The following is a 23,940-nucleotide window of genomic DNA, read 5'->3' as shown; positions in this document are numbered from 1 at the left end:
CATTAAGCTACTGCACAAGTAAAACAAGTTTTTAAAATTGAATTCTTACTGAGACACCAATAGTTAAGATGTCCTCCCTCCCATTATACCACAAAATATGAAACCTGTGGCTCTTCAATATTTCCTTTCCCATTTTGCCATTTCCTCAGAGATCTGACCAGGTGGGGCAAAGAGTCATGTCCCAGAAGAGACCTGATACTGTATATTAAAAGGCCTAAAAGAAGGCAAGCAAATCTCTAATTAAAAATGTTAATAACATCCACAAGGGTCAAATGATAGTTTAAACCCCTGAAGCTATACAGAAATAATATTCTAAGTCATACTACCATATTGTAATTTACTAAGAAAACCACAAGTAAGGTCTAGAAGCCACCAAAATCCATGATTCTTAATACTTTTAAGTGACATTTCATAAGAATGTTAGTTGGTTTCAGAGGTTGAAATACCAACTCGCTTCCTTGATTTGAAATTTGATGGGAAGCCAACATCTAGAACTCGGTAATGTTACCTACGACAGTCTTTCTTATATAGCTCTTTTATATTTGCCTTGAAAAAAAAATGCTGAACTAATGACAAAAGACAATCTTGGGGGACTTTGTCTTAAAAGTCTGAGGGTGGAGAATCAGCATGCAAGCACAACTTCAGGTGGCAGCACCTTTGGAATCAGCACCTCGCCAACTGTGGGGCATCCATTCAAGCTCTGGGGGATGGAATTCCCATACAACCTCGCCAGCCATCTCCAGCAGGTGACCAACTCTAAAGGATGAGAGCAGGGGAAGTGGAAAAGCAGAGAGTAGAACGGTGCGTGGAATGTGAGTTTCTGGAGGGCAGAGATTTTGTCCTGTTTGTTCTCATCATACCACCTGCATGTGGAACAAAGAAGACAGTAAATATCCGTGGAACAGGTCAATGCATAGAAGATGCGGGTGGAGGAATCAAAGAAAGAAGTAAACACGGGAGGAACATAAATTTTCTGAAAGTATATACGGGGAGAAGGCAATTAGAACGATACAAGGAGAAAGTTACATACCAAAACCCAGCTCTCAAATTGAAATTTAATACGTGTCTCATGCACAGCAGCAGTTTACGGAAAACAAAATGAGTAATTTCCTTAGGTTCTTGGGTACTAGATGGGGGTAAGTTATTTTTTGCTGTAAAATTTTAGCATGTATTCCCTGAATAGACAAAGGAGTTTCTCATTTAATTCATTGTTTCATCTTATTAGCACTAGCAGTACCGATAGAAAATTTAATCATTGCATGTTTCATTAAGTTAAAGCAGAAGAAACCTAGCAATTAGCAAATTCCAGACCCACCCAATATTTGGGGGATTTCTCTAAATGTCAGATATGAATTTTTTTTTTCCTATTTACCTGATTGACAGGATAGCAGAAATAAGGTATAAGGACTTTGGGAAATTACTGTTAGAAAAAAAAGAATGCAACACATAATTTTCATATGTCTTCCAGGAAAGAACAACCATTATTTTTGGCCTTTTAAAATTCAAGCTACAAACCACAGAGGTTAGATGAGGTTGAACACCTCATAAAGGTCCCTGCACACAGAAACATTCAGAAAACATTGCTGACTGTCATTGGTATGGAGGGCTCAGAGATCTAGCAACCAAAACCAAGATTCATTACAATGCTTGCTTTAAATTTTGTTTTTGTTACCACTCCAATAAAACTAGATGACTCTCTTCTATTTTAACTAGTATTAGTCTTTATATTTTCCCTATCATCAATAAGAAATGTATCTTCTGTTCTTAAGGTAATTTATAATGCTGGTAAATACCGCTCTAAAAAAATTGATATGTATAACTATATGTCTATACCTTTCAAACTAAGTTATTCTTAAAATTGACACTAGGTGAAAATACTTTCCTTCCCCATCTTAATATTAGAAAAAAATTATCTTGGGGGTGGTAGTAAACTGTTGGAAAGTGAGGGAAATAAAGTAAGAATTTTTTTTTTTCTTTTTGAGATGGAATTTTGCTCTTTTTGCCCAGGCTGGAGTGCAATGGTGTGATCTTGGCTCACTGCAACCTCCACCTCCTGGGTTCAAGCGATTCTCCTGCCTCAGCCTCCCAAGTAGCTGGGATTACAGTAATGCGCCACCATGCCCGGCTAATTTTTGTATTTTTAGTGGAGATGGGGTTTCACCATGTTGGTCAGGCTGGTCTCGAACTCCCAACCTCAGGTGATCTGCCTGCCTTGGCCTCCCAAAGTGCTGGGATTATAGGCATGAGCCACTGCTCCTAAAGTGAGCTTTATGATTTTACTTTGTCCCCTGCTATCAAGTCAGTACTTTCAGATATATTCCATAAAAAGGGGGAAAACCTATATTCATCTGCCATTTTAAGAAAATATGATGTTACAGTTCATGAAATCCACATCTGAAATACTAGTATAGTGAAGAAAACATGAGTTCTGGGAGCAGACAGGTGTGAGCTTAAATCTCTAATCTATCACTTATTAATGTAACCTCTGTCCGGACAATTTCCCCACCTACACTATGCAGTTTTTGTGAATGTTAAATGAGGTAAGTAATGTTAAGACTCTAGCATAGCCCTAATACACAGGAAGTACTCAACAAATATTTAAAATAAATATTCATAAAAGTCTCTTTAAGTATCTTTATTTTCCAAATATTCTACCACCCAATGAAAGCATTAAGAAACCAGTTCTTTTCAAATCAGCCATGGCCACAAAACTAACACAGTTAACACAGATTAATATATTGCTAACATATACAAGCTCACTTGTACATGTCTGTACAAACTGCTGAAGTCCAAAAAATAAAATTTCATCAATTGCAAACATACAGAGCGTGCAAAATATTACAGGCTTTTAGATAGCTTCCAATTCTGTTTACAAGCAAGGTACAGGGGAAAAGTTAATTGGGTGAAATGACTTGAAAAGACAATGAGTATCAGCTGAATAAGGTCCCGTACAGCCTGCTGTGTTCACTATAGCACTCAGCATGCATGGCCTCTACATGCTTATGGAATAGAGAATATGAAATTTCCCCAATTTTAGTTGTTCTCTTAAAGGTTTGTTACTTTATATTTAAAATGCATTGGTTAAAACTTTAAAAAATGTTTTATTTCTTTATTTTTCATTTAGCTTTAAGTAAAATAAAGACAATCAAAAATGAAAATGAACACTAGAACCTTTTTTCAAACTTTGAAAATCAAGTTAATATTTTCTGAGGCTGGTTTGGTGAGTGCATGGGTATTCATTTATTCACGTTTTAAATTAATTACATGTATCTTCAGACACATAACAGTCCCTGGCATAGAGATTGTTTCTGAATGGATGGAAAGAAGAAAGGAAAGGAGGCCTTCCTGGAGTAAGGGAAGAAAGGCAAATGGATGTATGGGAAAAATTATAAATTTGAAAAAAGTGTCACAGAATGAAATTGTCTATATTCCAGGCTAAATAACTTATCTGCATATGGTATGAACTGCAGGTTACGTAACAAGTTAGAAAGCAAGGGAACAGATTTTAAACAAGTCTAACCAACCAGCCACTAAAAAAACAAAAAAAACAAAAAAAAACAAAACAAAAACCACAGATACATTTAAAACCCTACCTTTAAATATAAATTTCATTTAAAGAAAAATGTAAAGAGTTAAGGAAAAATACTTCAAAAGGCAAACTGTTAAGTTTAAATATGCGTATTGTATTATTTCACTTATGACAAACTGAGATAAAAAGTACAAAGGACAGCAGATACTTCCAAATGTCACTTGAAAAATTTGGATTTTCAGTTGTACACACCTGAGGTTGAGGCAAGTTATTGGCAAAACCATTTCAGGAGTGTTTATGAAGACTAGAAAAGGTTCAGCGATAGAATATAGAGGGCAGGTTATACTGATTTACAAGAAAGCAGTCATAAGAACTAACACTCATGGGGTAGTCACATGTGTTTTTCACAAAAATTCTATAAGGTAAGAATTAGTATTATTCCCTCCATTTTAGAGGATGAAACTGAAGCAGAGAGGTTAAATAGCTGGCCGCACAGCTAGTCTGCAGCAAAGTTCGATTAAAACCCAGGCGTCTGCTTCCACAGTCCCGCTTGCAGACACAAGAGTAGAAATATATACTGAATCAAGTTGAACCATAATGCAAATTCATAGCAAACATAAAGAGTATGTGCTTTTCATTTTGACCCAATAAACACCTTTTGAGTGTTTATTATGTGCCAGGTGCAAAACTGCAGCCTCCTTTTTACTTCATGTAATGCTAAATTTACAATCTGTTTTGAGTAGATACTAAAAAATGACTTAAGTTGACCGGGCGCGGTGGCTCACACTTGTAATCCCAGCACTTTGGGAGGCCGAGGCGGGCGGATCACGAGGTCAGGAGATGGAGACCATCCTGGCTAACATGGTGAAACCCCTTCTCTACTAAAAATACAAAAAAATTGGGCGGGTGTCGTGGCAGGCGCCTGTAGTCCCAGCTACTCCAGAGGCTGAGGGAGGAGAATGGTGTGAACCCAGGAGGCGGAGCTTGCAGTGAGCCTAGATTCCACCACTGCACCCCAGCCTGGACAACAGAGCGAGACTCCGTCTCAAAAACAACAACAAAAAAAATTAGACATTTAACTCAAGTACAACAACGTTGACATGATGACATCATAGATATGTATGTAATTTCCCCTCAGCTAACAAAGTATTTAAATCAAAATAAATTAGAAAATTAGATGGAGTTGCTTTGCCCAGATACTTTCTCATTGTACTGTATTAGTCATTTGGATTATGAGAACAGCAAAGCAAAAGAAGAAGTATTTTTATTGGGAAAAAAAAAAGAGGAGCATAGGATGGCATGAAAGAGAGGAAATCAAAAGATCATGTGTAATTCACTGTAAATTTGGTAACATGGAAAAAAGTTAATTGTGTTGCAGCCATATCTGTAAGTCCTAATGGCCAGCACAAAGGGGGCTTTTTCTTTCACAGCAAAAAAAAAAAAAAAAAAAAAGTGGCCAAATGAATTTTAAGCATTTTCTCTGACAAGTATTTTCATTGTGCTTCTGTTATTCTTCGAAAACAGAAACTGGAATGAGGTTTAAGTTTTGCACTTGGAATGAAATTAGCATGATTGTATAGTTGGTGTCAATAAAGAAATTATTTGTTGACTGCTGGCTTTGCTGTATTCTGCTCTACTATTGTAAAATCTGTCAGTCCCGGCTGCCATCTCCCCTTCAAAACCCAAGTTTCCCAATAAAAAGAACCACAGTTGTATGGAATGGGTCACCAGAGATTTGAACCTCCGCAAGCATTACTCCCTGGTCCTGCCCTGCTCTGCAGTCTTTGCAAAAAGACAATGGCAAGTTCACCTCCTACTTGGGACACCCAAAATGAAGCTTAAACAACTCTTCAAAACATGTGTGTTGTTGTGCTGTTTTTTTGTTTTTTTTAAGTTAAATTAGCTGCTGAATGTATTTTAGCCCAATATAAATTAAGGATATAATCTACCTGACATTGCCTTGAATGGGTTTTTATGCCATTTACAAGAAACTTAAAACTCCATAAAGCTGACCTATTCATTCATCGATGCTTTTTATTTAAAAGGCTCTATTATATGTCCATCCCAGAAAACCAAATATCCATTTTAAAACACACATAAGACAAAAATGCTATAGTAGCATACCAAAAACACTCCCTACAGCACTGGTTTAATTCAAGTCCTTACATATATATGATAAACTTAAAAATTCAAAATGTGCTAAGCTGGAGGCATCACACTACCTGACTTCAAACTATACTACAAGGCTATAGTAACCAAAACAGCATGGTACTGGTACCAAAACAGATATATATAGTGGAACAGAACAGAGGCTTCAGAAGTAACACATCTACAACCATCTGAGCTTTGACAAACCTGACAAAAACAAGCAATGGGGAAAGGATTCCTTATTTAATAAATGATGTTGGGAAAACTGGCTAGCCATATGTAGAAAACTGAAACTGGACCCCTTCCTTATACTTTATATAAAAACTAAATCAAGATGGATTAGAGACTTAATCCTAAGACCTAAACTCATACAAACCCTAGAAGAAAACCTAGGCAATACGATTCAGGACATAGGCATGGGCTAAGACTTCATGATTAAAACACCAAAAGCAATGGCAACAAAAGTCAAAACTGACAAATGGGATCTAAGTAAACTAAAGAGCTTCTGCTCAGCAAAAGAAACTATCACTGGAGTGAAGAGGTGACCTACAGAATGGCAGAAAATTGTTGCAATCTATCCATCTGACAAAGGGCTAATATCCAGAATCTACAAGGAATTTAAACAAATTTAAAAGAAAAAAACAACACCATCAAAAAGTGGGCAAAGGATATGAAAAGACAATTCTCCAAATAAGACATTTATGCGGCCAAACAAACATACGAGAAAAAAAGCTCATCATCACTCGTCATTAGAGAAATGCAAATCAAAACCACAATGAGATACCATCTCACGCCAGTTAAAATGGCCATCATTAAAAAGTCAGGAAACAACAGGTGCTAGAGAGGATGTGGAGAAACAGGAATGCTTTTACACTGCTGGTGGGAGTGTAAATTAGTTCAACCATTGTGGAAGACAGTGTGATGATTCCTCAAGGATCTAGAACCAGAAATACCATTTGACCCAGCAATCCCATTACTGGATATATACCCAAAGGATTATAAATCATTCTACCATAAAGACACATGCACACATATGTTTACTGCAGCACTGTTCACAATAGCAAAGACTTGGAATCAACCTAAATGCCCATCAATGATAGACTGGATAAAGAAAATGTGGCACATACACACCATGGAATACTATGAAGCCATAAAAAAGGATGCGTTCATGTCCTTTGCAGGGACATGGATGAAGCTGGAAACCATCATTCTCAGCAAACTAACACAGGAACAGAAAACCAAACACTGCATGTTCTCACTTATAGGTGGGAACTGAACAATGAGAATGCATGGACACAGGGAGGGGAACATCACACATGGGGGCCTGTTGGGGGGAAGAGGGTTAAGGGAGATAGCATTAGGAGAAATACCTAATGTAGATGACGGGTTGATGGGCGCAGCAAACCACCATGGTTAGTGTATACCTATGTAACAAACCTGCATGTTCTGCACATGTATCCCAGAACTTAAAGTATAATGGGAAAAAAAAAAGTTCAAAATGTCCTAGCTAAGAAAGTTGATGGCATGAGTCGGTATTCTGGTATGATCAAAAGCAGTACAAATATGGGGTACTACAAAAAAAACCTTAAAAAGGAGCCATCAATGAAAATTGCATATATTGGCCATTCCATCAGCAAAATCTACTGCTAATACTGAGACATTACATTAGTCACATTTCAATTTATTTAAAGTTTTCTAGTAAATCTTTATGTTTTATAATAAAGATATTTTATTATAACTTGCTAAGATATTTTTAAATGATGATATTCTAAACTATCTGCCTTGTAAGGACACTTACTAATATTATGTGGTATGTGGGTCATTCTGAGTATGTTAAGGACGCAAAATCCAGTCAAAATTCCGAAGACTGAAAACTTTGCTCAGATTCCTTGTTCAGGCATAGCGCACAAAATAAATTATTGTAGGTGAGCTAAATAACCAATATTAAAACCTGCACCATATGACAACATTCTTAATCATACTAATTTGTGATGTATAAGTTTTCTAATAATTGCTTTCTATGCCAATTACTTTGTATAATATTGTTTTATAAAAATTAGGAAGAACCCTACGATACTGGATTTGAATTGGAGATAGCATTATAAGTCATCATTTAAGTATACATTTCCTAGCTTTATCCACTGTCAAGGCCTAGAAGGAATAACATCCAAGTTGCAATGCGCACATCTAGCGCTCAAGTCTTAGCTACTAAATACCATTTCACACTGAACAGAACCAGAGTTCCCTGGAGAAGTGGCTGATTCCAGGTCTGAAATAGGAACATACAAAGTAAATAAGGGAAATGTGCGAAGAGAGCGACTGTTTCTGAGACTAATAAAGACATAGGAAATACAGTAAGAAAATGTTTGAAAGAATGCATTTTGGCCAAATCTGGGTAATCTGAGGACTGGAAATAATAAATACAGCAATAGATTATAACACATTAAATATAAAAAAGGATAGACACGGTAACGTATTAGAATACTGACTAGAAAAGGAATCCATGGGTCCTTCATGATACCCAAAGTGAAGCAGAACGAAAAAGTGGGAGCAGAGTGAGGGAAGTCCTTTTCTCTCAGAAGAATTCTAGCTGTAAATACAGACAGAATAGCAGAATTCATTCAAAAATCATCATTTTCTAAGCCCCAAAGCAATAATTCCGGCCAAGATCATCAATGAACAGTAAAACCACTGAATGACAGGGTGTTGAGAAATAGATATTCACAAGCTCTCAAAGAATCATTCCATGGATTACTCATCACAAAAGAGAAATGACGCCTTTCTGGTGGAGACATCTGGCAGACTCCATCTGAACCTAGTGAGCAAATTTAGCATCGCCAAGAACAGAAAGGACATGCAACGCGATGGTAATTTGTGCCAAGCCAAAGAACCATATACTCACGTGCATAATGTTAAAAAGGACACTTAAAAGGATGGCAGGGGCCGGGCGCGGTGGCTCAAGCCTGTAATCCCAGCACTTTGGGAGGCCGAGACGGGCGGATCACAAGGTCAGGAGATCGAGACCATCCTGGCTAACACGGCGAAACCCCGTCTCTACTAAAAACACAAAAAATTAGCCGGGCGAGGTGGCGGCGCCTGTGGTCCCAGCTACTCGGGAGGCTGAGGCAGGAGAATAGTGGGAACCCGGGAGGCGGAGCTTGCAGTGAGCTGAGATCTGGCCACTGCACTCCAGCCTGGGCGACAGAGCGAGACTCCGTCTCAAAAAAAAAAAAAAAAAAAGGATGGCAGGAGGTAAGTCTGGTGTGGTAAACAAGATCAGATCAAGAATTATGATTATCCCCAATCTACAGGTGAAGAAACCAAAGTTCAGAGAAGTAACTTTGTCAAACTCATGTATCTAAGTGATTGGCAAAGCTGGAATTTGAACAAAGTGAGTCGATTCTGAAACCCAGATTCTTTGGACTGCAGGAGCCTGGCAATCCCGGCCATCACTGGGTTTAAGGCCCAGGTCCAGCCATATGGAAATGGCTCCCTTAAGCCCTAGCCAGCGACTTTAGGGGCCAGCCCTGCAGCTCACCTGCCCTAGCCTCAGTCCGTCCTTTGCTAGCCTACTTGTCTCTGGATTAGTCCTCTCCTGGGAGTCAAACTAACCTGCCTCCCCACCAAAGTTGGGCAACATCACTGTTACAGAAAAGATGGCTGGAAGCCTTTGGCTATATTATAGAGTTAAGAAAATTGGCTCAATTATCACACAGATGGACATCTGCAAAGCTAATAAAGACAGGCCTGTAGAATGACCAAAATTAAATTATTATCATTTCATTGTTCTAGTCCATTTAAATGAATGAAATTGAACATGTGACATACCCATGAAATGCTTGCCCATGTTCCATTATCAGGGCCTCAAATGAAAATCAGTCCTTATTTTAATAAACTTACACCCAGACTTCTGTTATTATACAGCCAAAAACCTACTCCGTTATCTCCAACTAATATGTCTGTCTTGGTCCTTTCAGACTGTTGTAACAAAACACCTTAGATTGGGTAATCTAAGAACAACAGAAACTGATTTTTCACAGTTCTGAAGGGTGGAAGTCCAAGATCAAAGCACCAGTAGACTCAGCATCTGGCGAAGGCCCCTTCTTCATGGATGAGCCTTTCTGTGTGTGCACATGGCTGAAGGGGAAAGAGGTCTTTGGGGCCTCTTATCAGAGCATTAATTAATCCCATTCTCAGGGTGGAGCCCTCATGGCCTGACCACCTCCCAAAGGCCCCACATTCTAATACCATCTATCTTGGTGATGATGTTCAACATATGAATTCAGGGCTGAGGGAGGACAAATATTCAGACCACAGAAATGGCCAAAACCAAACACCTGATTTTCTTCCTAAAACTGATCCTCCATTCTTCCATCAAGGCTGAAACCCTGAAGCCATCATTGGCATCTTTCTCTCCTACCTTACAGCTAATACATCAGGAAATCCTGTTGGCCGTACCCTGAAAAAGTATCCACAATGCTTTCATTTCTCATCCAGTCTACTGCGTCTACCAGCCCTTGCCTGGGTTGGCCACTGGCCTCCTAACTTGTCTCCCTGTGTCTGCCCTTTTTCTCCTACAGTCAATTCTCAACACAGTAGTCACAGTGATCTTAGGAAGTCAGATCAGGTCACTTCTCTCCTTAAAACTCTTCAATGAACCAGGTGCCGTGGTTTTACCTGTAATCCCAGCACCTCTGGTGGCTGAGGTGAGAGGATCACCTGAGTCCAGCAGTTCCAGACCACGCTGGGCAACATAGCAAGACCCCTTCTCTATAAAAAATTTTTTAAAATGAGCTGGGTGTGGTGGCACACACCTGTAGTCCCAGCTACTTGGGAGGCTGAAGTGGGAGGACTGCTTGAGCCCAGGAGGTCGAGGCTGCAAGGAGCCATGATCGCTCCACTGCTGTCAGCCTGGGCAACAGAGTGAGACCCTGTCTCAAAAAAATATGTAAGTGAATAAATAAACAAACTCTTCAGTTTCCTCCTGTCTTACTCAGAGAGCAGACAAAATCCTTCATGGGGTCCTGAATATCCTAGGAGAACTTTGCTCTCCTCCTCTACTGACATGGCCTCCTTGCAGTGCCTCCACATATGCCAGCCATATTCTGAGGCCGCATTTTTGCAATTGCTCTTTCTTCCTTCTGCTTGAAACTTGTTACCAGCTGTCTGTCTGGCTCACCTGCTCTAAATTTTTGCTCAAATTTTACCTTCTTGGTGCAGCCTTCCCTGCCCATGTTAATTAAAATGGTAACTGCCCTTCACTGCTTTTTCTCCATAATGCTTACCAGCAATCTGACACACCACATATTTTCCTGATTTATTTCTGTCTTATCCCTCCTCTCCTTTAATGCAGGTATCCCGGAGGAAAGTGATTTTATTTTAATCTGTACCTTCACTGCTGTATTCCCAATTCCTAAAAAAGTTCTTGGCACATAGTAGACACCTGAAATCTGTTACATAAATAAATACATGATAAACCCACACATACAGACCATGGATTAAGAAAATTATCTTGTGGATTAAGTTTTTTTATACTCACTTTCTTCTAATATACAGTACTAAAAGCCAAATCAGGTTTTCAAGGAGAACTAGTCACAAAGTTATCTCAATTCTCAAATCGTATGTAGAAAAGTAAGCCGATGAGTCTTTGGCTGTATTTGCACCCAAGCATTTTCCTATGTAAAACTCAGGTTTTGGTCACAAAAATGGTTTCTCCCTTTAGGCTAACTGGGCTGATTGTTAAAGTGACATATGCATGATATTAAATGTGACCAATAAATAGAAGGAAATACTCCCTCAAATATGTCCAAACGTAGCACACAAACAAAGACTTATATGCATTTTACAGGACAGAAAAAAACAAACTCACTTTAGAAACGGGATGACTACTTTACATGTTCCAGTTAATTCTTTTCCAGATAGCTTAATGGCTATGGACAACATCTCAGCAACATCAAACTGCCACAGACAGGAGAAAAGCTGGATGATACTAGGTTTACTCACAGTTTTTGTGTGTCCTTCATAGGCCCTTAAGTCCCACTTATATAAGGAATGTAAATGGAAAGTAACAGAAAAAAGACTGTGAGGCTGGTAAAATGGAAAAGAAAAGAAATGGCAATCTGAGGTCAGCTGTGTGTGACCCACATGTAAGACTGAGGTCGAACTTGTCTCCCTGTGAACAAAACACGGCAACAAGAGCTCCACTAGCACAGGTCACACTTTGGTCTCTGCTCACCTGAGGCGCTCAATGCCACGAGTCAAGACAACAAACCACTCACAACTCTAATTTTAAGAGAGTCTTTTTCCACTTACTTTTTTGTTGAGGAAAAAAACCCCAAACCTGTCAGTTTGCCGATTAGGTTTTACAATACCAACATACATCTTAGCAGTTACTTAAGTATATCTGAGAATGGTGGAATTTATCGCTACAAAGTTTGGAAGTATACTTTACTAATAGTATCTAATTTCTATTCTTCTTATTAACAGATCTTAGAGAGAGGGAGCACCAACAATATCAAGGAGATCTTAAAAACAGAATGTTTAAGAGTTACATGCAACACATAAGCAATTTTTTCAAAAAGAGAAGAAAGGAAAGGCATTTTTAGCAAATCTGTCTTTAAAATTTTCTAAACTTGGCCGGGCGCGGTGGCTCACGCCTGTAATCCCAGCACTTTGGGAGGCCAAGGTGGGCGGATCACAAGGTCAGGAGATCGAGACCACAGTGAAACCCCGTCTCCACTAAAAATACAAAAAATTAGCCGGGCATGGTGGCGGCGCCTGTAGTCCCAGCTACTTGGGAGGCTGAGGCAGGAGAATGGCGTGAACCCAGGAGGCGGTGCTTGCAGTGAGCCAAGATCGCGCCACTGCACTCCAGCCTGGGCGACAGAGCGAGACTCCATCTCAAAAAAAAGAAAAAGAAAAAGAAAAAAAAAATTTTCTAAACTTAAAACACTTGTACAGAAGTTGTTTCATATCATGAAAAATGGGAGTTCATACCTTTCTTTACAATCAGGGTTCAAATGGTGTGGCCCCTACTGTGTGACCTTGGGCAATGGACTTATCCTAAGGTTCAGATCTGTAAAATGGTGATAATAATAGTATCAATCTTATAAGGATTATCATGAAGACGAATAAGGATAATGCACATCAAATTCTTAATATGCCATCTGGAACATGGCAATTAATAAACGGTTCCTTGGGTTCTTCTATTAAACTCATACAATAGGTAGAATCACAAACTAATTTTCAAAGAAAAAAATCCATTACTCTTATAAATTTTCAAATAAATTAGGAAAATTTAAAACTAATAGCTCTGCATTGGGACCTGGAGGGCCCACTCCTGCCAACCGCTGGGAGGCTGGCTATGGACCTGCCTTCTGTAAGATGAGGGGATGGGGTCAGGACTTCTGGCTCCTTGTACATGTCCAGTTTTCTCTATGGAATGCTCTCTTTTCTCTTTTCTACCCTACGCAGACTCCCTTTCCGGTCCTTCAGAAGAGGTGAGAAGCAGTCCTACTATTAGTACTTCCAGATCAGCCTTAACTCTAAGTTAGACATTCTCATATATTCTAATCTATCTCCCACTGGTAATTTCAGAGTTGCCATAAGACAGCTGTGAAGGAATTGTAAAGGAAATAATCCTAATGAATTGGATGCCAACTCCTCCACTACTGTGACTGCCAGCATTTCTGGCAAACAGTAAATGCTTTGCTGAAAACAAAAGCACACTAAAACAAGCAAACAAGACGAAGCAGACACAAAACGTAAGCCTTCACCTTTACAAGGCAAACAAATCTTTATGCACAGTCCTTGCTCAATTCAACTCACTCCCTTGCAATAGGGATGACTCTTTCTCTGTTGCACAAATGCAGAGTGCCTGTATAGTTTTCTCTTCTTCAGTACTACCCTTTCCGAAGCTTCCTTCTGGCAAATTTCAGTTTTAGTTTTCATTTGCTCACCAGTCTCTCTCCTGACTTCTTGGAGTAATGAAAAGTCAGAGGAACCCCTAGAGTCACTGTTTCCATCACTTAACCCGTGTCAATTAGGAAAATATACGGTATGCCTCAGTTACATTTTAGTATCATAAAGCTTCTTAGAGCACCTCAGGGTCTTTAAACAGTGCTAATAGATTACCTGGTAAAACAGTAAGAACTTCATGAATATTTTTGTTATTATCATATGAGCAAGCAAGCACCCTCCTCACCATATAATGTTGCCATACCAGTTAACCGTCAACTGCTGCGTCACAGGCAGGAGTGGGAGTGCGTCTCTGGCCAACAGTACAGAGCTGGTGAGCGGGCCTCCACGGCCTCCTCCACAGCCTTCCTCCCCAGTTTGGCATCAGTTACACAGACTTGCCTAGGAACGCAGTCTTGCACACATCCTTAGATTACTTTCTTTCTACCTGGAGGCAAAGGTGACACACTGATGGGGTCTCCCATTGCCCAACTCTCAGGCCTAGGATTGGCCAACTGCCCTCCTAACAGATTCCAACTGCTCAAGGCTGAGTCCAAGCTGTTCCCTCCGGCGCCACTGACATCACAGTCCGACCCGGGAATCCTCACCACACCGCACCTCACACACCCCTCCCCAGCCAAAGGCTTTCATCTCTGTCAAATCAACACTTCCCACCCCAAATGAGAATCTGACACATTATAATCACCTTCACTCCTCCACCGAGGATCCCACGAACCACAGAAGACTCACTCGTTTTTCAGGGCTGCATGGTGGGGACACACTGCCAAAACAGGCTGCAGCCCTTCCAAGACGCTCACCACCCGGGAGAGGGAGTGTGGCCGGCCAGGGCAGGGCTCTGAAGGACGATTGTCCAGGAAAATGGAGTGAATGAGTTCTCTGTAAAGTCAGCTTTGAAGCTCAGAGTCCAACTGAACCCAATGAGAAAGTGGGTTGTCTTTTGAGAACGCTTGCTTCTTTCTGTTCAAGAAACCAAATTGTGTGTGTGTGGCTGCACACGCATATACACACAGGCACATCAATGTTCTAATGTGTCCTTCCATGTACAGGCTAGCATATATTTCTTCACTGTTGCACAGCCAAGCCTTTTCCTTGCTCACTTTCACCCCAGCAGCATCCAGCCATCTTTTCCGGTATTAACTTCCTCGCTTGATGTTTCTCTCTGCGTCTCACTGAGCTTTCCCACCGGCAGATTTACATCTGCAGCTGTCCTCAGCAGCCTTTCACTCCCACAGTATGTGCTGTATAATGGCCTTGAGACTGCTTTATCAAGGACACAAGGTAATTGCCCTCAGCAGGACCTGAAGGACCTGCTAAATTCCTTTTAACTACTCTGACATGATTGTATCAAGCAAAGTCAGACAGTAGTATTTTCAAAAATTGCTCCTGCTCTCTTCCCTCCATTCCTGACTCACAAATAAGCACCGAATTCTTTAAACATATCTGATGCTGGAAGCAAGATTAGCTAAGTCCAGTGCTCAAAGGTTTAAATATGTTATATGGTTCGGCTGTGTCCCCACCCAAATCTCAACGTGAATTGTATCTCCCAGAATTCCCAAGTGTTGTGGGTGGGACCCAGGGGGAGATCATTGAATCATGGGAGCTGGTCTTTCCCAAGCTGGTCTTTCCCATGCTACTCTCATGATAGAGAATGAGTCTCATGAAATCTGATGGGTTTTTCAGGGGTTTCCACTTTTGCTTCTTCTTCATTTTTTCTTTTGCTACTACCATGTAAGAAGTGTCTTTCACCTACTGCTATGATTCTGGGGCCTCCCCAGCCACATGGAACTGAAAGTCCAATTAAACCACGTTTTCTTCCCAGTCTTGGGTATGCCTTTATCAGCAGTGTGAAAATGGACTAATATAATATGATTAAAGTATTTTTTCTCTAGCTACCCAAATATAACAATTACATTTTTTACAGTTTTATATTACACATAATTTGCTAACATTTATTGAGTGCCTGCTGTGTACTACGCAGTGTTTTATGTGACTTAGTGACATTGTAATATGAAATACTTATACCAGCCCTATGAGGTAGATAAATGAAAGAACCGGTAGACTCCCATACTTTTAAGATCCAATTGCCCTGTCCTTTAAATTCCTTTCACAGAGTAATTATTTTCAAGATTTCCTAGTCTTTAGGTGCCACAGCCCCCTAAAGTTTTCATGTTAAGAACTTGCTAACAGGTAACTACTTAGTGTTTCTCAAAATTTACATAGATTAGTCAGGGAGGTTCTCTTTTGCTTTCTGAAATTTTCATTTATTTGCTCTTAGGTACATTAAAGAATCATTAGGGTCCCCCATGCCTATCCAATTAATTAATTATAGTTTATAATTAGGTAGCCTCCTCTCAAAGCCCCTAAAAATAAAGAGTCCCATAACAGAAGAGCCTCATCTACCACCGCAACATCTCATCCCACCCTGTCCTGTTGGCAACAATTATTGTTCTATGCTAGATGACAGAAAGCCATGGGAAAAATCCTTTTTGTAACCAATATATTTAAAACAGACACTAAGATCAGGATATACTAAGCAAAACAGGTTAGTAAGTTTGTCCTTGGGTCAGAGTCTTTTCATTCAGTCCTTTTCTCCACGGTCCCACTGTCCGTTTCTCTTTTCACTAGCCCCCAGCCTCAGCATCCTCCGTGGGCTTGGACAGTGACAGCAGAAAGTGGGGCCATAAATCAATCAAGTAAGGCATGCTGCAAACTCAGGCAGAGGTGGGCCTTGGCCCACCCCAATCTTTCTCATGCCTCTTTCTCAACCAAGTGCCCTAGGAGGCAGCTACCAGCCCATGCGAGTGGGCTCTGGGGAATAATCCACATGTCTCCTTTCAGTCTCTCCCAGGGGAACTTCGATTCCAGAGAAAGAAATGTAGCACCAGAGTGCCCTTCCACATGTGCAATTTCAGTCACTGTAGAAACTGAGTGGGAACAGCATTTTTGGGCAGGAAGCTAAGTTTTAGGGCCCAGCATGTGGACAGGCCCCTTCCAAGGTCCTGGGAATGACCTCAGCGATGAGTTCACATTATCATGTTTTTGGGAAATTTGAAAACGTAAGGTACTTTTGTATTCTTTTCCATAAGTAGGGCACCCATATGATAAAAAGATCAAGCCCCCAAAAATCCAGCGGTCCTAAATCATATCTTGTACAGGTGTGAGGCTCAGGAGGGTTCCTCATGCCTACCTACTTGATGGGTTTGTAAGTAGACAGCCTCCTCTCAAAGTCCCTAAAAACAAAGAGTACTATCACTGAAGAGCCTCATCTACCACTGCAACATTTCGTCCCATTCTGTCCTGTTGGCAATAATTATTGGTCTATGCTAGACAGACTACATAAAATCTAACCTAGTTTGTATTACATTTTCTTCATGTAACATCAGAAGTTCTTTTCCCCACAATATGAAAGCAAAATTAGGTTAAATTTTAGAAGAGGGGAAAATAAGAAGTGAAAATATGTTTTATTTTAAAAACAACAGGAAAAGTAGTTACTAATGATGCACACATTCTTTTCAAATATATCTGGAACCAACTTTGACAAGCTATGGGCATCTTTTAGAAACTATATTGTCCAAAGATTCTGCATCAGTAAGCGTAGACTAGGGGCCATGAAGCTCCTCCATACGATTCTATCATCCAGTCATGTTGAGGAACCTCTGCAGGAGACGTCTGCAGTTCTATCCCCTAGCAACTCTTTAAAAACTCACTGGTGCTTTATCATATTTTAGCATTGTCCTTTAGCCATATAAGGTCAAGGCCACTGTAACACACATGTTTGTAAGCAGGAAAGAGTGAAAACGTAGAATCAGAGAAATAACATTTAACAGCAAAAATGACACTTCTAACAATTCATTTTGTAGTTGAAAGGCACCATAGTGAAAACATAGGAAATAGCCATAATAAAAGGCTTCTGAGTAATAGAGGAAAGTCTTCCAGAAAGCATTCGGTTCTTAAGATATATTGTTATTTCCTGAGGTACCCTTTAAGTCTCTCCTAAGTGGCTCAGGTGAAAGGCCCCGCCGAGAATCTAGGAGGGGGCAGTGTCCCAGTGAGGCCTCTGGGGAGGGCCCATGCTCTGTGTCCCGTGCACAGAGCGACTGCACCATAGTCAAAGGCACGATGACCCCAATGGTATTGACAATGGAGAGAAAGGGGGCAAGTTCAATGACGTATGTGTTATTTCTGAAGTTGGTATTTTTTACAATGACAAAAAATCGGCACTAACTTAAATATGTATCCACTAGGGAATGGATGAATAAAAGGTGATATATGCAACAACTGAATGCTCGCCCTCAATCTGCTGAAACAGGAACGAAAACCACGGGACTGATCATACAAACTGGAGCTATTTCCACTTGTCTAACCCAATGCTTACAAATCATGCTCTTTCTAGGACACATAGAAAATGTAACAATCAGACACACACATAAAGAAAATACTTAGGATTCACCAAGAAAAATATATAACAAAGAAACAGGGAGGTCTTCCTCTGCCACCAAGTCTAAAACTTAGGTTCTATCCTAGCACCCATTTCTTCTCATTTGTAATCTTTATCAGCAAATGTATTTTGTCAGTAAACTCTTAACAGTAAATTTCTTTATGACTATCCATTTAATTGTCTTCATGGGTCTGCAGTAAAGCGCTGGGAGGTTAGGGACCATTGTATCTCCAAGGATAATACAGCACCTGGCAAACAGCAGACCCCCCACCCTGCCATAAATACTTCCAATAAGTGAATCATTGACCATAGTTTCAAGCACCATTCACATTTTGATACCTTACAAATACTCAGCTCCAGTTCATCCTCCTGGTACAGCTGAGTAGCTGACATCAGCCCCTTCTGGTCCGGCTGACTAGCTGACATGCCCACATGAGTGTCCACAAGTTACCTGAGAAGCTACATGCACAAGACTCCACTTACTCTCAAAAAAAAAAAAAAAAAAAAGGGGTTACTATACTGTCTTTTTTTTTTTTTTTTTTTTTTTTTGACGAGGTTTCACCGGGTTAGCCAGGAAGGTCTCGATCTCCTGACCTCGTGATCCGCCCGTCTCGGCCTCCCAAAGTGCTGGGATTACAGGCTTGAGCCACCGCGCCTGGCCACTATACTGTCAAAAGCATACAGAGATAGCTACACAAGAGCGTCCTGGATAACATTACTTGTAAAAGTAGATATAAAGAAATAACCGGAAGCCTCCTACATGGAATGGGATACAACTTACCCTTTTACACTAAGGTGTAAAGCAGATCTCTTAGGTGCTTCAGTGGAAGGCTGGAGGGCTGCTTGCGCTATGTTACTAAACCCAAAAGGAAGCTGCTAAGGGTACCGTTCTGTTTAAGATGATCATTACACACACATGTGGCTTTCAATGTAGAGGAAAAAAATTAACAGGGTCTTATGTGGGTGGTGGAATTTCTTAGCTTACTTTGAAGACTTTCCACATTGTTTGAGTTTTTCAAGTGAATAATTCCTACACAGAAAGCTGGACAGTTAGAAAACAAAACAATAAACTTTCTCTATTCTCAAACTGTATTACAAACAACTCTCCAGTCACCAAATTAGAAGTGTGGTAGCTCTTCTGAACCCCCTTCGTTGCCTCATTCATTACATTTCATCACGGGAATATGTCTTATGAAATTTCATTGCTTCATTTTGCTCATACCTGTTCTCTTTCCATCTCCTCTGCCTGAATTTAAGCCTTCATCATCTCTCTCTACAGCAGTCCACAAGCTGGCTTCCTTTCTTTCATCTGTGACTCCTGCCAATCCTTGACATTGTTTCCATGCTTCTGGAACCCATATTAAAAAACAAAACAGGCTGGGCGCGGGGGCTCACACCTGTAATCCCAGCACTTTGGGAGGCTGAGGCGGGCAGATCATGAGGTCAGGAGATCGAGACCATCCTGGCAAACACGGTGAAACCCCGTCTCTACTAAAAATACAAAAAATTAGCCGGGCATGGTGGTGGGCACCTGTAGTCCCAGTTACTCGGGAGGCTGAGGCAGGAGAATGGCGTGAACCCGGGAGGCGGAGCTTGCAGTGAGCCGAGATTGCGCCACAGAACTCCAGCCTGGGCGACAGAGCGATACTCCGTCTCAAAAAACAAACAAACAAACAAACAAACAAAAAAAGCCACACAGCTCAGAATGAGCCCTTCCACTCATTCTGAATGGCCTGTGCAGTCGCGTTCAAGCGGCTGGGGCTGCCTGTGGCACCTGCACAGCACATCTCCCACCATTTCTCCCACAGCGCTCCGCATTGTTCTAAAACTAAAGTTTCCTGTAGTTTCCAATGTTTCACGGTTTGTTCATGCTATTTCTCTTAACCTGGAATGTATTGCCCTTGTCCTCCAGTCAGAGTAGAATTACTTCTGTTTAAGAACTCAAGTCAAACAGCACCTCCTCCTCCACATCACTTTTCTGCTCCTTTTCCCTCAAGCAAGTCTCTGGCTCCTTCCTTTGTGCTCTGGGTGAATCTTCCACTGAAGCCACACGGAAGCCACACACAAACTGTCATTTGTGGCAGGCTGTTAAGTGCCTAGGGCTTCAAATGCTTTGGCACATGCAGTGCTACTACTGTTTTGAGGTAGCTGGCCGTCGACATCTTATAGAAGTTAGAAATGTCCCGATTTTTGGAATAGAAGACAGAAAGGTTGGAGAGTGGGGAGAGAGACACTTGTCCAAGACCACATAATGAAAGAGACAGGTTTTGATTCTAAATCTTTCTAGCATCCACTGTGCTCTACAACCTATATTAATATGTCATTGTACTCACTTGCTTGAATTTCTCCTTCTCCCTATAATATCCTTATTTTCTCATGGACAGGGATTATTTCTGATTCATCTTTTGATCCTCAGACCTAGTACAGAGCTGGGCACACAGCAGGTGCGTGGGGATGTGGTGTTGAGTAATGCAGCCAAGGGAGCTGGGGTGAGTGCAGTGCAGTCATTAGGAGTCACCCAGTCTGACCTTGAGCAAATTATTAACATCGCGAACAAGCAAAAAAACATAAATAAAGCACCAGCCACACAGTCTGGGACACAGTAAGTTCTCAAAAATACTACCAACAATTACAGTAACACTGAGGAAAGAGAAGCTCATTAGAGGGGCATGTGTCAGTCCGTCAGAGCTAAGTGTTGCTGAAGTAATAAACTATCCCAAGATCTTAGTAACTGAAAACACCCAGGATTGGTTTTTCACTCACTGTCCACATCCATGAAGTTCGGAGGAGTCTCCTTCCTCTACCTTGTACTCACTCAGGAATGCAAGACCAAACGCCACATGGAACAGCACTGGCTACCACCGCAGCAGGGGATGGGAGCGTAGGAAAGTGTGCATTGCCTATTAAAGACTTCCACAAGTCAGTAATACACCTCACTTCCTTCCACCTGCTATTGATCAAAGCAACTCACATCATAAACTTGCAATCTTACCTCATACCCAGGAGAAAAACCAGAAAGACCACATCACTAATGACTACAGTGGGAACAGAGAAACATATCTTAAGAGTAGGGAAGTGTACCCGGTACAGCAAGTAGGAGACTTCGGGTAGGCACAAAAATTGTAAAAAATGTCAACAGATAAAACAGTAAGTCAGGTATGAGGAAAATCATCTGCAGCTTGGTGGGACTGGACCATGGAGTGCGTGCAGTACGTGCAGGAGCCTAGGTGGAAGAACAGGCTGAGTCAGGTTGTTAAGGACTTTTCTGCTCTATTACTAATCATAAGAGGGGTGGGAGCCCAGAGGATCAACATGATAATATCTGTTACTGAATAGGATCACTCTGGCAACAACTTAGGGCTCTTCATATTCCAATATAATATATACATTTATCCTAATATACTTATTCTGTTGTTACCTTGTCATTATCTAGTTTCTTGCTTCCCAACTTGGAAGAAGTTTTGTTAAAAATGCTTTCAGAATACTTACTTCACTTTAAAAAAGAACGTACTGAACTTTCAGAAATCCACTGACCGCAGGGCCTGACAGTGCTAATGATGCACAGGTCTCCTCTGCACAAGGAGCATGTATGACACACCCAATGCCTTGAGTTAATGTGGATAGCAATGCTTTAGCTGCAATTACACCCGTGCACAGCATAATGATGTTTTGGTCAACAAGGGACCAAAGATATATGAGATGGTCCCATAATATTATAACAAAACTTAAAAATATTTATTGACTGATGATGTGGTAGCCTTCCTAATGGTGTAGCACAACACGTTATCTTTTTAATGTTCAGATATACTTGGCATACACAAATATTTACCACTGGGTTACAGGTGCCTGCAGTATTCAGTACAGTCACATGCTGCATAGGGATGGCAGCCTGGGAGCATCAGGCCACACACAGAGCCTAGGCGTGTGGCGGGCTGTACCATCTAAGTTTGCTAAGTGCACTCAGCGATACACAATGAGGACGTCACCTAGTGATGCCTGTCTCAGAAGGTATCTCCACCGTTAAGCGACACATAACTGTATTTAAATATCAAGACAACAGTTTCAGAGCCTGACGCTGGGCAGCTGCAACGTGAAAAGAGTTTCATGTATGTGAAATGTGTCTCCAAATGAGTTGGATACCATTTTGGAGATTCATTCAGTTTATAAGGATGAAATGCAGCACAGTTTTAACGGCATCGACTTTAGACAGCTCTCCATCACCTATGTATCTGCTATCATCCAGAATCCAGATCTGATGTTCAAGCGGGCCCTGAAATCCCCGTCAACGTCAGTGTCACCCCATCACACCCAAGTCTCTGGTCCTCAGCTGAGTTTGCAGAGCACAGAAGGGGGAATGACCCACATGAGTCTGTGCTGCATGATGAGATGATGCCACAGTGTCCCTCCCAGGACTCATATTACTATTCTAAGAACAGTTATTTTAATGAGAGTATTGCTTTTGCTCCCATAAATGAAAACTTGCAGAACTTTTTAATACAATGCCCAGCTTGTAGGCAATGAGCCCATTGTGGTGGCCAACCTCATGGACACCTCTCCTCTCCTTTAAATGCCTTAAGAAGAAGTGGCCTTCAAAACTTTTCTGTCTAAGTTCCACCTCTATTTACGAGAAACCATAAAACAATAGAAAGATCACATTGCACAAGGAATCAGAAAATCTTTTTCTGGTTCAAGTCCCTGTCCTTAAATTCCCATGTGAACTTTAGAAAGCGGCCTAAGTTCTCTGCAAATTACCTCACCTCAGCTCTCCTCTCTATAAAAGAAGGAACACTACTAGTCTACCTTAAGAGACTTCCAATCGGGAGAGCTGCGGGCCTACGTCAGCGTTAAAGCAAATCCTAATGCTATTCCTAGCCCTTGCTTCTGCTTGTCTCTCTCAAAATAGTGTTTCTTTCCACTGAATAAAATTCCAATATGTTTGTTTTTCAAAAGATCCTTTTGACTGCAAGAAACAAAAGCCCAATTCATACTAACAAGCAAAAAACCAAAAGGTAATTTATTGACCCATGAAGGAGTCACCTGGACCTGTGGTAAACTGTATATGAAAAGGAAATATATGATTGTTGTACTAAGCCATTGAGAATTTCATAGCACTTGTTACTGAATGAGAACCTCACCTGTCCTGACTGATAAGCTGACTTCTTTCCAGGACTGAAAACATATCCTCCCCTGCTTACCAACCACAGTGAAATGTGAGAACTGCTTCTCCAGGTTGTCCTCCTGCCAGGCCTGAGGAAGGGCTCTGATGAGCCTTACTGTGGTGGAATCCCAGACCTCGATGAGTGGATACAACCATGTACCAGGCCCACACCACGTGCCTTCCAAAGCACCATGAGATCTGAGGCTGTGCCCAGAAGGAGCGGGGAAAGCTGAATGGAGTGTGAATAAGCAATAATGGCTACCGTCCAGAGAATTCTCTGTCTCTCAACTAAACCTCTGAGCAGTCAATCACCTGCTAAGCCTATCGGCATCCCTGCTGTAGCCATTACACATTTTCATTTCCTTGAAAACACACAGGAAAATCCTTCATATACACAAATACAATTTTCTGTAAGAAAATCTGACACCATGTTTGGATTAAACAAGTTATATTTATTGTATACAACCATAAGTATAATGAAGATAATGTACTGTTTAGGTTTGATCTCCTTCATTCAGAAACAACTCTTTTATCCAGCCAGTGAAGCAATAAACCAAATTCAATTTGAAAAGTACACTGTCATCAGTAATAACTTCAAACAACTTCACTGGTTGCCAGTACTGGACACCACCTTTCCCTGCTTCTTTTACACACTTCACACATCCTCATCTCCCTCGTGATGAAACACAT

At 40.9% G+C, this 23,940-nt stretch overlaps 1 protein-coding gene across 10 annotated transcripts in view; it reads right to left on the bottom strand.

The window, feature by feature from the left end:
• Window positions 1-23,940, bottom strand: part of PDE10A (phosphodiesterase 10A) — a 337,758-nt gene that overhangs the window by 257,049 nt on the left and 56,769 nt on the right. Inside the window, exon 3 of one of the 10 annotated variants that reach the window (XM_025382251.1) lies at window positions 19,315-19,440. The exons of 7 other annotated variants lie outside the window; for them this stretch is intronic. The gene's annotated coding sequence lies outside the window, so the exon portion shown is untranslated. Of the gene's footprint in view, window positions 1-14,339; window positions 14,945-19,314; window positions 19,441-23,287; window positions 23,432-23,940 lie in introns of those variants that run through there. 2 more of the 10 variants (XM_025382248.1, XM_025382254.1) reach the window with 2 other exon arrangements.

This window comes from Theropithecus gelada, chromosome 4, assembly GCF_003255815.1.
Source record: "Theropithecus gelada isolate Dixy chromosome 4, Tgel_1.0, whole genome shotgun sequence".
Lineage (NCBI taxonomy): Eukaryota > Metazoa > Chordata > Mammalia > Primates > Cercopithecidae > Theropithecus > Theropithecus gelada.
Note: the sequence above shows the minus strand (reverse complement) of the source record. Positions and strands in the feature narration are given on the sequence as shown.